The 14,758-nt window shown below is 37.7% G+C and overlaps 1 pseudogene; it reads right to left on the minus strand.

Annotated features, from left to right (window-relative positions):
* Positions 1-13,536: 13,536 nt before the first annotated feature.
* LOC148082141 (general transcription factor II-I repeat domain-containing protein 2-like) lies at positions 13,537-14,178 on the minus strand (annotated as a pseudogene).
* Positions 14,179-14,758: the final 580 nt, after the last annotated feature.

The following is a 14,758-nucleotide window of genomic DNA, read 5'->3' on the forward strand; positions in this document are numbered from 1 at the left end:
GGTGGAGGAAATGTTACAAATCAAATGATTTTAACGACAGTGAACTTTTTAAAATGTAACTTTAATTGAATTAACAGTGAAATGCTGTATTTTATGTAGTTAACATCGGGAGTTGAATGCTACTTTTTTTATTGGCAAACCCGATAACATCTCCACAGTCATGTGATTTATTTGGACTCAGCGAAGCTCATTTAGAGGAATTAAATTTTCGTTTCAAGCACATCTGTCGATTGGCAACGCTGTGGTAATTTAAGAGAAGAATACAAGGCGTGCGTATGTGTGTGTGTCTGTATGTTTGGGGGGTTTGTACTAAGGGTTCTAAATCTGTGCCGCGGACGAAGCGGGAAAATCTGTTTCTCTGGCGCTGCTCTCTCCTCTGAGATTACATGTCTCTAGTTTTTTGTCATAACATCCAAGTTGGCTGCTATCACTAATGGGACAGACTGCAGTTCTCATCATACCCCATCGGAACAAATTTAAATGATAAAGACAAAAAAAAAAAAAGCTATTCACATGGACCTCTCATCGGCAGCGTGGTGATGTTTAAATACACAGTTGAAAAACACGATATCGAACTGTAAATAAACAAGCAAAGATTTGTTCACATCTTACAGGCTAGAAGATTATGATATTATTGTATGTTGCGTAACATTTGGAACACAAACTATAACTCCACGAAGCCCTGCTGGAATTTGTTAGTTTCAACATTTAATTGCGAAAAAAGTTGATAGTCTTTAAACAGAATAATCATTTGTGAATCTAAATACATATTTAGATTGAAATGCACGTTTAAAAATAAAGACGTCAAGATCTATCTATATACATGTTTCAAAAATGTACATACATAAATTGAAAGAGGTATACACCTTTGAAAAATTCCCTTCCAGCAATTTCCAATAATTATTATTATTGTTTTTATTATTATTATTATTATTGATGTTATTATTATTATCCAGCCCATGTTATTAGCAGGTGGACATGAGAGTGGTCACCTGATAAGGTGAAAGCAACAAAACAATGAGAGCAGGCGTGAGGAAGGTCAGCTAACCGTGGAGGAAGCAGAATTGTATTTCAGGAGGACAGCACAAATGGATAATACACTTAAGCTGCAGAGAACAATTGAGAGTTGGCATGAGACGATTCCTGCATCAAAGCCCTTCAGGCACTCAAGCTCGTTCAATATACCGCACTCCTCTACAGGCAGGAGCTTGTGCACCAACTGACCGCTTCCATCTCTCCCATCATTTAATGTGCTTTTTCTCCCCCACTCGTACTTCAAACCTCCACCGAAAGAGGGATGACAACACATATCTCAGCATTCTGAAAGAGACAGGTAATAGAGGGCTGCCTTTGTATCCTGTGGCACAGTAGAGGTGGGGTTGTGTCGACCTGAGCTGATTACCAACAAATATGGCTGATCAAATTGTTACATTTTGCAAAGTTTCAGTTCAAAAATTGAATGAGGTTAAATTTGCAACACTTCCCGAATGAGTTGCTTACTAAAAATATCCTCTTGAAGAAAAATTATGGCAAATAAATACTGGTCTGATGAACCTTCATGAAGCAGTGCTATGTTGTTTAGAGGTCAGTAGGTGGTGCCATCAGTTTAAAAAGGATGTCATATTTAATTAAAACAGTTGTTCAAAACCAAAGAAAATAGGAAAACAGAGTCTGCCATCTAGTGGGCTCTGAAAGGAATGACACTGCTTCATGAAGCTTCATCCGCACATTACTCCTAGAAAGGTTCTGAGAATTGTTTTGACCTTCAGCTTGAAACATCTTGGTGTTTCCAGAACAGCTGGATGAAGTTTATAGGGAAAGGAAAGGATCTCTAAAGTAGCCCTTTGCTACAGCTGTCAACCTTATGACTTGACGGATGGATGATGGCTTGGAAGATCTTACACACCACACAGAATTAACTCAAGAAAATCATGTCCGCAAACAATAACTCTCTCCTTTGAAGCAATGTTAATCATGTGTTAGTGGTGAGGACATTTTATTGACTTTAGTTAGTCATTTGCTTTGGATGGACAAAGAAAACATCACAGAGGAATAGGCCAGCATCTCCTCAAATAATTATTATTGATCTCTTCATTAGAGTTTGCTTTAGTGGCTTTTGGAATGCTGATGAAGAAGCTGATTTCTGCGCTTCCTGTGATTGTTGTTAGGAGCTCGGATTGCTCGGACACTGCTGTGCTCTTAAAAACAAAATACTGCGCTTTAGTGAGCACCTTTTTCAAACTTTTGTGACAACAATTTTGAAAAGTCTTCTGTTTATCTTGCACAACAGTGCACATGGATTAATCAGGTTTTGGCCAAGAAGTATATATTTGATGGAAAATGTTTTATTTCAATAAGTTCATACAATACTGCCTGTCTATGTAAAGAGTTTGGGGTTCAACAGGTTGTGGGCATCTGTTACGTAATCATACTAAATTCTCACAAAAGATGTACTTTTATTTTACATGAACAATCATAAAACCTGAGTTATGATCGGTAACCCGCGAGTTTCACAACCATGTCTTATGGTCTACTTGAACGTTTAGCCTTTAAAAATAAATATAGCTGCGATGTGTCAGCTGGAGTTATACTGAGAGCCAAATCATGAAGTGGTCAAAATGCAACTGAGGGTGATTCCAGTCGCTTGGCTACGGAATTGGGTCGATAAACCTCTTTCAGTTTAATTTGTTTGGCATCGTGTTATTAAGGCCAAAATGATACGGCTATAGCCACTAATCCTGGCACACCAGGCTGAAAATTAATGTCCACACCTGCACACTCACACATGCACACTGAGGCACACACTCACACACACATAGGAGTTGAGTGAGCAGAAGAACATGTGTGAGAAAATGTCTCCATTACAGCAAAATTGGATTCTTCACTTGCAGAAAAAGTGTTATGGAAGACGATTCTATCTGTTGGTTAAAATTTTGACATGACTGGAATAGATTATCGGAAGAAGAATATCTAGAAATCGGCTGCGTGCGGAGAAAATGTTTTTTTTTTCATGGATTGTAAATTAATATATGTTAATTAATATAATTAACACAATAGTTCAACCTTTTTATTGTAAATATTATATCCTTTTTTTTAAAGTTATTTTAGACAGTAGGTCTCTGTGTCTGTAGCTTGGGAAATCCTATAGGAAATACATTTTTGTTCCTGACCGGTGTGCCTGTTAGTAAGTGCTTGCAGATAAAAAGCATATTGTTATCTGCAAAAAGTCCCACAATGCACTTCAAAAGATAAAGGGTGTCTCACAGTTCAGAGTGAAAGTGATTGTGATGAATGTAATTTTGTTTCTATGATTAGGCAGCACCATCATGGAGGTATATATAGATGTTGGGTATTTCCAGAGTTCCTGCCACCGAGTGACTGAGATGATGAGAAATTTGGAGGATAAGACTCCTGTGCTAGAGAGCTGGAAAAACTTGAAAGCAAGTGTCGGCTTCAGAAGATAAACAACACATTGATTGATTGGTATTTTCAAGATAACGCGAACAACGTTTGCTTATGTGCCTAAACTTAAAGGTTAGAAAGGTTCTGAGAACTGCATATCTTTTGCCAATAATTTGAGTTCTACTTTTAAAGAAGCAATTCCATAATAAATATATTAAAATAATGAAAATGTTGTTTTGCAGTTTATTAGATTATTTATTTTTGTCCACTACTGATCAAACAGTTTTCTGAAAGAGGACTAGTCAGTAGTAATAGACTGGGCCATGAAGCTTCATGAAGCATTGTCATTATTTTCAGAGCCCACTAGATGGCGGTCTCTGCACTCATTTCCTTTGTTTTGAACAACTGTTCTAATGAAACATGTCATTATTTTCAAACTGATGGCACCACCTACTGTCCTCCAAATAACATGACACTACTTCATGAAGCTTCATCAGAGCATCGCTACTAATTTGTAAGTGAAGATATTTTCAGTCAGTGGACCAAACATCTGGGACTTCACTCCTACTGTTGCATCTAACTTTGAGCTTAGCATCGGCCAAACTTGTTAATGTTAAAGATGATCAGTATGGGTACACTGTATTCCGCAATAATTCATTTTATTTTGGATTTTCATTCTTAAATAAAAAAAACAACATTTTTCTTAATGTTGTTTGTTTTAGATCTACTCTATTTTCAAAATTTGAATGTGCCTTTTAAACCCTTTTTTATATTATAATGTTCCAAAACAAATACTTTTTTTTTTTCCCCAAAGAATGTTATACTTCAGATTATGACAATTATGTTCACATTTGCATTTCATAGAGCTAACTTCAAAACAGTCTGGTTGCACAGCTGCAATCTATGGCCCCTCCAGCTGCTCTCTCGAACCTCTACTTTGCAGATCGCTACCTACTTTCCACAACTCCTTACCACTCCTTCATTGTAGGTGTTACTCTGCACCTGTCCAGGGGGTTAAAAGGGAGGACCCCCAACACAATCTCTATGTTTATATATACGTATGTAATTCCAAGCCTAAGTAGCATGACTAAGAACTGTCTACTATTTCTATGCAAAGGGATGCCATTTACAAGAAAAAATGGATTTGAAGGCTCCAAAATACGTTCCCTATCATCATCACTGATGAGACCAGATTTTTCAGATGAGAGAGAATGAAACTGTTTCAGATCCTCTTCCAAAATCTTTCCCTCCATCTGGAGAATGTCAGGCAGCTCAATTCTTGCAGCAGAACAAAGCTTGTTTTCCTAAACCCATTGGCCAGCTTATGTACAGTTAGGGAGAATGTTCTGCTACTCATCATGCTAAGGGAAAAACCAAGAAAAAAAAGGTTAATGGACAAAATTAAACTTTTACACAGTCTACTGTCTACACTGGAAGCACTCGCAATGTTTACTGAAGTACTTTCTGTTTATATGGCTTGTGATTCTTTAAACGTCTGCCACAAACAAGCGTAAAATAGTAGACTTCTTTTTTTTCTGGAACAATTCTTCTAGTCGAGGCTTCAATACAAGGTGGACATTACAGATGAGCAGTATGGATGTTTTTTAAGCGTGTTTTTGGGGTGAAAGTTCCTCTATGGGCATCAGTCGCCTTAAAATATATTTACATTTTTGCCGAAGTTGACATGAGTTTACGTAGAAAATGAATTAGGTTTGCATTTCGGGTGCAACGATCACTTTAACAATCTAGTGACAAACAATATTATATGGTTACACTTCTAGTCACTACAACAGACACTTGATTACGACATATTATTTGGAGATAATTTATGCGTTTGGACCAATTAGTGGAATTTTTATAGGGCACACCTGAGAATCTCACTCTAGTGTCTGGTGACTCAGTAGTTAAAAAACACTGACATGAACATCGATCTCTGAGTCAGATCTCTGCGAGCGCAGTGAGTCATTTCTGTAAACCCTAGAGTCCACTGAGAGACGTGTCTCGATCTAAGCTCCACGTTCCATCTTGAGATGTGGCACTGAGCTCTTTTATATCATATCATCAGTTTGTTTTTACGTGGCCGGTGTTGTAACCGGATCCAACTGTTAATGCTTAGGAAGCATGTAGTGTCACCATGGAGACGCCACTTGGTCAGATTCTTTGATGTAAAAAAATAGCAAAACGTTTCTGTTTCACGTGTATTTTATCCACCTCACTGTCCAACTTCAGGTGTGTTTGTGGTAATGTATTCATGAGTCGTCATTCTTCAGAGCTTCGTTTCTGCCTGATCAAACGTGGCGGCTTTAGAGATGTTTTTTCTCTGAAGCCCCGAAACATCACCATGTGTGTAGAGGAGGCTCTGTAGTCTCTACTGTTATGGATTGGCATTCTTAGCCATTTCGTTAAATCCTCTCTAGGTCAGTTGAAGAACCAATTGATCTCAAACACACTGTTTTGAATCATGCTGCACAACCGGGATTCATTGTGAAACCCAGTAAATAGCACACTTGGCCATGTCATCAGTTGGGGGTCGCTCTTGGACGTTGTATCAGGATGTGCTCACCTCCTTGTGGCCACTTCCTCACAAGTATTGACAAAACGGTCCAGCAAGGGCAGCAAAGACAAAATGACCCAACTTTCAACCCTGACAGTTTTCGCTTTTGCTGTGATTAAATGTTGATGCTGGAACAAATGTTGCCTTCTTAGAGTCTTCTCTCTAAGAAGCTCTTTATTGACACCAGTATGCTCTGAGATTTAGTGTGTTAACAGCTGTTGACAAATAGTCTGAATAAAGTTGCACAGTTTTGACACACGTTGGTGTTTATGTAGGATTTATGGATTTATGTCATTTGTGAATAATGAACAACATATCGGTGTTTTTTATGGAACTTTATTATATGAACCATCATCCTCTGAGCATGTGAAACTTGGTGAAGTTGTTCCCAAAGACGATTCTGTCTCATATGTTTCCATAACTACACCGTAGCAATTTGAATGTAAAAAAAGGGTTTGAATTTTGAAAACTGGTGTATGAATGAAACTATTTACAATGTATTTTCAAACCGAAAAAAGTTATTTACAGTAGAGTAGACACAAACAATGGCCTGTTAAATTAGTCATGAATAACCAAGTGTTTCTTCAAGTCTCTCTCTTGCGGTTGCATTAAACATCAGTGCAGTGGTCGGGATTTGAACCATTAAGAGCCTCTGCTGTAACTATTAAGACGATACGAGCGCTTGACAGAGAAAAATGAGGGATTAGCTACTTAAAATGTTCTTTTTGATCCTTTGACTGGACTTCAAAGGGAACTTATTTTTGGAAGAGACAACTGGGGATTATCGGCCCCTGTCGTAAAATAACTGTTTCCAAGAAAGTTTTCAAATCCCGTTTAGTACTCAGAAAAGGACATGGACAGTCATCTGGTCATCCGGTGCGGTATTGCTGAGCCTTGCAACAACTCTGAAGACTAGGTACGTGCCATATACATTCACTGGCTTGAACCTGGGTATGGAAGTAAATTTGTGCCATCCTACTTTGAATATCTATACAATAATATTAAATTCATAACCCTGATTCAAGAAGAGCTTAGTCAAAAGAAGTTGGAGATACCGTCCACTCCTGGCAGAACACATCAGGTTGTTTGTGATGTAGGCAGTGACCATAACCTGGCTGATGTTGAAACCAGTGAGTCTAAGTATAAAAAGCATATCAATTCTTAATAGTTTGCTTTTATAGTATATTGTTTTGTATTTAAAAAAAACAAAAACTGCTTATGAATTTAACAATGTTGTTCCCTTAACAGCAGTTATGCAGGAATGTCCTGTCAGCACTAATTTATTTCCCACTGACATCGTGCTTCCTCATGTGTGGAAAGGAATTCATCTACTTTGTATTGTTCATGTTGTTTTCTCTTCATTTAAGTTGTTGTTGTAAGAAAATAATTGCACAGGAATAGAGCAGGAAGAGCAAGCAGAAATGCCTGGATCATCCAGAAATTCTGCACCTGTTACAGGTAATTGGTAGTTGCTATTAATGTGTTCCAGTGACATGCGAAAGTTTAGGAGAATGTTCAATTATTTTTTGTATCGTGACAGCAGATATTGATAATAAAATAGGTAAACCCCATTTAATACATTTTCTTTTAGTCTGGTTGACCCCACTTAGGCCATATCTCTGTGTACTGGAATCTGTATTCACATTCATGAGAGAGAGAGAGTCCGTTACTTCTCAGCATGGACAGCAGAGAAAGTCCACCAGAGCAGGATATGCCACTTATCTCCCTCTACAAGCTTCCTAATCTGGAATAGAAACACTCCCTGAGTTTGCATTTTACTACAGGAGATACTGCTATTGTACGTAACATGCATTGACAAGCTGGGTTCAGGGTTTTGCAAATGTTTGGTATGTTTGTTTTACAGTTTTTTTTGAAATCCAGAAATGTCAAATTGTTATTCTAAACAGTAATATTTTTATAGTTTAAAATTAATGTTTTTTTTTCACTTATACTTTGTGTTGTGCAATATGTTACCCCATTATATATTAATTCTATTATTACATGAGTGATGATATATTTGTGTCTTAAAGCTTCAAGGGAGAACTGATCTATCTGCTCTAGATAAACAAAGCATTCAGGACTTGAATGGCGTTCGCGTGGCACTTTCTTTCCCCAACTGAGAGCAACAGGGGGAGGCTTTTTGAGATGCTGCTGATCCATGCTGTGAGTGAAAGTTTGTCTGTCTGCCAAGATACAAGTCACAGTATTTATTTTTATTTTTGTATTCCTGTGGTCTATTTATAATGCTGCAATTTTTACTGTTTTACTGGTTTTATTCTTACTGTCCTATTACTATTAACAGGTAAAATGACATAAATATATAAATATATATCTATCTATATGTGACATAAGGATATATGTATCTTAGAAAGATAAACCATAATAAAATAAAGTATAAAATACAGAAAAGTATACACTTGAGGATACAGGCATTAGGGCAAAGAATTATAAGATATTAGACTTTCGACTTTCTTTTATTGTCATTGCACAGAAAACACAGCAGTGAAACTGGCAACGTTTCGTTGCTTGGCAACCGTTAAAAACACAGCAGAGTAAATGTATATATAAAAAGTATAAATATAATATTAATAAGTTAAAAATAGTGCAATATAGTATAAACAGAATAAATAAATAACGTTTTAAATATTGCATTTAGTCATTAGTGTGTATAAAAGTATAAATATAAATACGTTCAAAATAGTGCAATATGTTATAAATACATAATATTTTAAATAGTGCATAGCTCAAGTCATATTGCATTCAACCGCCTGAGTGCCAGGGGAAAGAAGCTGTTTCTAAATCTTTCTAAATATACGTGGTCATATAAATCTTTGACGGTTTATAGCAAATGGCTGGATTTGGCAAATATCCACTTCAATTAAAGCTTTCTTTATCATAGTCAACTCTATAGCAAACGACCTCCCTATCTTTCAGAAATACATATGAAGTGGTGGAGGTCGTTCACCTCGACCCAGAGACAACACAAAGGATAAACCAAAAATACTCCTTTCCTCCCCCTCGAATAGGAAATGTCCAGGTGAAAGAGAATGGACATCTTAGATGTAGATAAATATGTAATTTATCTCCAAGAAATATTCCATTCATGCAAAGTATGACCTCAGATCAATCATTAACGCAGGGATTGAGGGGATGGACATAATGAAATGAAATGTTTCCATGAAAAGATGAAGAGATTTAAGGTCTACAAAAAAAATAAATCAGAGAGCAACATGTCTTTCCGATCAGTTTACTCAAGGTGCAATAAATTGTTTGCAAAATTTAACGACAGCAATGAGTATAAAGGTAAGGTAAAACTCCTTTTAGTGGTCCCCATTGTTGTGGTTTTATTGTTAGAAAAAAAACATATTTTATGGGGTTTTTGTTACACTGAAAAACAAAATGTTGGATTTTATTTTTTAATAAAGGTTCAATGGTTTCACTGGGTTGGTTTGTCTCATGATAGTGCTCGGCCTTTATCCCACTCCTGTCCCTCATTCTGTTGAGGATGTTGAGGCCATCAGTTGTGATTTGTTGATGCTCTTCAGAGCGTGTACACATTGGAGTCATGGCAGTATTTAGCAGAGTGAGTTAATGCATATCTAATGATTTATGGCTCAGCCTTCAGGCCCTTACCTCTGGGAGGCCATAATAGCATCTTCATCCACAAAGTGAGTGAATGATCGATACATTATCACGAGGTCACTGACGTGCACTCCTTCGGTTTACCAGTCTGATGGAAAACTACTGGATTTGAATTAAAGTCAGCGACACTGTTAGGGTTCACTGTGGTTACTTGCCAGGTTAACCTGGTGTGTTTTTCCAGAATGTCCTCGGTAGCAGAAGATAACAAGATGAAAAGAAATGTAACAGTTTCAGTCTCAAAGCTGCATATGATGGTCTAAATGTCAAATTTGGAATCTCTTGCCGCAGTTGCTTGTGTTTAGGGCGGAGCAGACACAGACACAAGTGCTAGGACTGGGCAAGACACACTAGATAAACCCGTGATAGCGACTATTACTTGCTACTGTAAGCAAAATGTCCTATTTCACACAAAGCTTACTTATGAGCACAGTTGTGTGAGACATCAGTGATTCTTGGACGAGATTATTGTTGATTTTTTTTATCCAATTTTTCCTATCCACTACAAACCTCAGAAATAGTAAAATCTTTCAAAATTTAAGAGCACAATCAAAAGGGGGTGAATTACACAATGGACCAATTCTTATTTAAAAAAGGGTTTTTAAAAGAAGAAGATAAGATAAAAGAAGATTTAAAATAAAAATGTGATAAAAAAACGTCCATTATAGTAGTAAAACATTTGTCAGTCAAGTGTACAAAATATTCTAATACAAGCTTTGGCAGTTTGCAAGAACCTTTTGTAGTTTCTGATATATAAAAATCAGATTTAGCCTTCTTTTTGAGTAATGTGCATTTCTTTTGGAGCTGACAAATAAAACCTTTTTTTTTTATTTTCATGCTCTGGGCCTCTTTCTTTGAGGGGGTTTACAATATAAGTGTAAAACCAAGAATTAAAAAAAAATAATTTCCTCCAAAACGACGCTTAAAAACATCCATATCTTCTCGCAAAAGCAGCAATACAAGATGTACATTACAGACGAGTATGGAGATAAATGAGTGTTTTTAGGTGGAGTAAGTTTGTCCACTGGACTCCAGTTGCTTATTAAAATGGACATACATTTTTGTCTATAATTCTTAAAAGGTACAGATTACTCTGAAAATAATTCCAACCTCAAGTCAACATGAAGGTTAGTAGAAAATTAGTGAAGTTTGAATATTAAGTATCACTTAAAGGGAAGTGTTTAGCAAGATGAAAGCTACTACATTGCACAGGGAACATATGACTGCACCATAGATACTGCTTTCTGGCTCAACTATTCCTTAAGAGACTGTCTATTGGCTAAACCAGCCAGACTGTAGAGCTATATATACAATATACTACTATATATACAAAAGCTAGTCACTTGAGATTTGGTTTATTCATCCATCCTCCTCACCTAAAATAATATATACATTTCTGATACACAAACCAAAAGTTAAATAAAAAAATCTGTCGTCTGTCGTACTTCCAGAAGGGAGAAGAAGTACCCACTTTAGCATATTGAAATTGTCACAGTCCACTGCCGGACAACTATGACTTTTTCTGCAGGCAGTATCCCAGTTTCTATTTTAGCATTATTCTTGCTGTATGTAAAGATGGTGGAGAACAATCTCCAGGAAAAAAAACAAACACCCACAAAAACTGTGTTTCTACAGTTTAAATGATGTCGCTCTGGACTTTTTTAAACTCTCCATGACATTCAGCGACTTCCTCCTCATGAAGATTTTCAATAGCTTCAAAGAATCAAACACAGAACTTTCCCCACACTTCACAAGATAAATCCAGGATGTCATTTTTCCACTGCTTTGAGGAACCTTACGAAATGTTCACTATTCATTCTACCTGCTTGAACTCTGTTTGCACCCTGGGAATTTGTCTCGTCTTTAAATCATTACACAGAAAACTTTTGCTCCTCCTTCTGCTTTAAACTTGACTTTGATATCTATCTGAGGTTTTTTGTGATGGAAGAGAAGTGACATTTCGTCATAGATTTGTTTTTTCATTATTGTTTTGTTTCTTTCAAGTATATCTATATCCAACCCTTGGTCCTTCTCTGTCAGTCCATTGCAGGCAGAGTTGTTTTATTTATGTACTTGTTAGGACTATTAAGGACCTTTTATGTGGAGCTCGATAAATAAAGTAATGAGCAAGCGCGTTGCCGACGCATAGATTGTAGTTGTACTTAAATTGGCGCAGAGCTAGCACGGTGCATTGACAACAAATTCATCACCTGGAGTTCCTAACAACAATGTGCGATAATGAACACAACCGAACAGGGAGGCTGCTCAAAGGAAATTCATGTTCCACTTGTTCCATGTCAGTGCCAGCGTTCTCCCTGGCTCTGACAGATCGGCCAATTAACCTTATTTACATCGTCTCCCCTCATCCTCTAACGAGCTCCGCTGGGCCTCCGTCTCGTAACCAGCCACTGTGATCGGGGACCGTTAGTTCAAGTGTGTTTGTCCTGCAGTAATGAAGGTGACAGTCGCTGGGAATCCTGGCACACCAGGAAGGTTGTTGGTCATGATAGGAATCCTCGCATTCAATTACATTCAATTTAAGTGCCAAATCATAACAAGGTTATCTCAAGACACTTGATAGTTTTAAAAAAGACTATTTGGGGGGAAAAGGATAACAGGTCCCAGCGAATGAACTATGAGAAAAAACTTTTCAGAAGGCAGAAATCTCAGTGTTGAGAGCTTCCTGTTGTGACCAGGAGGGCAGGAAAAGAGAGATGGTTTTGTGATCAAATGACCTACTGGAAGCCTATGGATTGTGAATAAGCTTGGGCCAAGAACAGAACCTTGGGTACACTGTAGCTGTTGTTTCTGGCAGATTAGCTAACCAGTTTGAAGCAGTTAAATTAGAGCTATTTGTTTCTTTTAGTCTCTGTAGAAGGTTCTGGTGGTCAACAGTGTAAAATGCAGCACTGAGGTCCAGAAGAACAAGTACTGGGACACGGCCCTGATCAGAGGGCCATTAGCAGATCATTACTAAGTAGTCTCTGTTCTGTGGTGTTGCCTAAAACCAGAATGGATCATTTTAAATTGATTTTTATCATGGCGATAATCACACAGCTGACTAACAAGGACTTTCTCAAGAAACTCTGAAATGAAGACAAGATTGTAGATAAGCCTTTTTTTTAGCAGAGATTTAATTACAGCAACTTTAAAAATCCGTGGAACATAATAATCATAATAATAATTTATTATATTTATTCTATTTTTATAGCGCCTTTCTAGACCAGGGTCACGCATACCACTGGTGTCATTGACAATTACAGGTGTGCAAAGTAAGGGGAACACTTTGAAGTAGGAATCAGCCGTAGTGTCTATTTCCAGTAAACCTGCAACGCTTCTAGTAGAGGATACTAGGAGGTCTTGAATCTCCACTCTAATTCACAGGTGGGCAATTATTTTTTACCGGGGGGCCACATGAGAAACAGAAAATGTTCTGGGGGACCAGGTCAAAAATATGAAACATTAAGCAAGACACATCATATTGAACTGTGATTTAACATCACTAAACTGTAATTTTGAGATAAAAGTCTTCCCAGTTGACCGCTAGTTAGTGCCTTTACATACCGACTTTTATATTATAACAACTTTATTTGGCATTTTTAAGTTCTTTATTCTCCGTGAGAGCAATCTAGTCTCTAGAGGGCAGTAACAAGTGCATTAAAGTCTGGTTTAATTTCTGAGGTGGGGATGCGAAGCACAGCTGACAAATAATCTTCAGCAAGAGAGAATCTAAAGCTGGATTTTGTGAACCTCATCATCGAAAAGGTTTGTTGGTAGAGCCAAAGAGAAGCAACATCTTCTTAGCATGTCTTCTCACGTTTGGAAAGTTGTCCTCCTTAAGAGAAGAGTAGAAATCTAGAAGAGGTCCTGACTTAAAGTGCTCTGCCAGTATTGCATCAGATTGGATTTCAATGAGTTCCAGCTGGACATCACTGGGTGCATTATCCACACTGCAGGTGAGAGGAAATCATGTGCATTTCATCCACAATTGTTCTGAGATCTTCAAATCTCCTTGAAAACTTACCATGCAATTCTACCAACATGGATGAGTACCTGCGGAGGTTATCAGCTGATGGTGTGACTTCTTTCAGTGTTTGCATGTGAGTGAGGGAGTTGCTCTCCGGTTGACTTGAAAGAAACTGCATCTTTCTCATGAAAGCCTTCCCCAGGCTGTACATTTCATGAACGAAAAGGCCTTTGCAGTTTGGTGTTCAGTTCATTTATCAGTGCTCTCACATCAACAGCAAATGTAGAATCTGCCATCCAGTCCTCATCCGAGAGCTCTGGGATATCCTTGCCTTTGTTCTCACAAAACTCTTGAATCTCTGCTTTCAGGTCCTCTGCTCCTCTTTTTAACACTTTACCCAGATTGAGCCATCTGTTAGCTGTGTGGTAGCCAATATCACTGTGCTCCGTGTCTGTGATTAAATGCCCGAGCCCTGTTGAAGTTTACCATTTTAGTAACAACATCAATTAAATGGTTATTTTTTGAGCACCGACTTACACAACAAATGTTGGTGTAAAATACAATGCAAAAATACCAATCTCTGATCTGCATTACTCTCAGTCACTATACCTTGCATGTAAGTCCAAGCGCTTTCCCTGTAAGATCTGGACAACCATCAGTTGTGACACCTGCCAGTAAGTTCCATTTCAATCCCAAAGTGTCCATGCACACATCTGGGCCTGCAGTTAATACACAACTCTGCAGTGAGAAATCTCACCCACTCTAGTAGAAGAACTCACATTTCCCTGATACTTAAAACTCTGCATTTGCTGCCACATTCTTTCGGGACTAATTTCAAAATTCTGGTTCTGACTTTCAGAGCTAGTCATGGTACTGACTCCTTCAAGAAACATCTTAAGACATTCTTATTTGTTCAGGCTTTTCCCTGATTTTCTGGAACTCCTATTTTTACAGCTTATTGTTTTTGATTGTTAAAGCGCATTGTGACCCTGGTCTAGAAAGGCGCTTTACAAATAACCTTTACTTACTATCTTACATTTACCTATGTAAACAGATCACCCCCTGTCGTTGTCCCTTTGATCAGCTACTTCTTAATCTTAAAGTTGGACAAATACTAGAAGCTGAGCAGTATCGCGGACTTCACAGCTCTGGTCCAAAACAAAGGAGAAAGAGGAAAAACTTGCCACTTGATGTTG

Source organism: Callionymus lyra, chromosome 4 (assembly GCF_982586985.1).
Source record: "Callionymus lyra chromosome 4, fCalLyr1.hap1.1, whole genome shotgun sequence".
NCBI lineage: Eukaryota > Metazoa > Chordata > Actinopteri > Syngnathiformes > Callionymidae > Callionymus > Callionymus lyra.